This window comes from Hypanus sabinus, chromosome 11, assembly GCF_030144855.1.
Source record: "Hypanus sabinus isolate sHypSab1 chromosome 11, sHypSab1.hap1, whole genome shotgun sequence".
NCBI classification, from domain to species: domain Eukaryota; kingdom Metazoa; phylum Chordata; class Chondrichthyes; order Myliobatiformes; family Dasyatidae; genus Hypanus; species Hypanus sabinus.
This window is the reverse complement of record NC_082716.1, coordinates 68517201-68518136: the sequence shown is the minus strand read 5'-3', so window position 1 is coordinate 68518136 and position 936 is coordinate 68517201.

The window sequence follows — 936 nt, the reverse complement described above, 5'->3', positions numbered from 1 at the left end:
CCTCCAGCCTGTGGTCAGCTATGGCCAGCCTTTTGGGGACTCAGCTGCACCACACCACTGCCTACCACCCACAGTCGAATGGGCTAGTGGAGCGTTTCCACCGTCACCTGAAGTCGGCCCTCATGGCCCGCCTGCGAGGAGCCAACTGGGCGGACGAGCTTCCCTGGGTCCTTCTCGGCATCCGCACAGCGCCCAAGGACGACCTGCACGCCTCGTCGGCCGAGTTGGTATACGGCGCGCCCCTGGCCGTCCCCGGGGAGTTCCTACCAGCCCCGAGGGGGCAAGAGGAAGAACCCGCTGCAGTCCTGGGCAGACTTCGCGAGAAGCTCGGTAACCTGGCCCCCATACCCACTTCACAGCATGGGCAGCACCCGACCTGCGTACCCAAAGACCTACGGAACTGTAAGTTTGTGTTTGTACGAAGGGGCGGGCATCGGCCACCGCTGCAGCGGCCATACGAGGGGCCGTTTACGGTGCTCCGGAACAACGGGTCCACGTTCGTGCTGGACGTTGGGGGGAAGGAGGAGGTTTTCACGGTGGACCGCCTCAAGCCGGCCCATGTGGACCTGGCGCAACCGGCCGAGTTTCCGGCGCCTCGGCGCAGAGGCCGACCTCCCAAGCAGGTTCTGGCCCAGGCTGTGGACATTGGGGGGTGTATCGCCGGTTCTGGGGGGGGGTTATGTGGCGGCTCATTTCCTAGCGTATGCGAACCGACTCACAATTAGATAGCCTACGGGGGTTTGCGAGCACAGAGCTTTGGAGCCTCTTCGCCATGGGGGGCCGGTTGACAGAGGCTTAAAAGTGAGGCTGAAGTTTTTGGAATAAAGTTTTTCCTTCGACTGCAGTTACCGACTCCGTGTCGTAATTTTAGCGCTGTTTGTAGCACACCGCTACAATACAGTAATTTCAACTTCTCTTTTAAATAGTTGTGCTTCA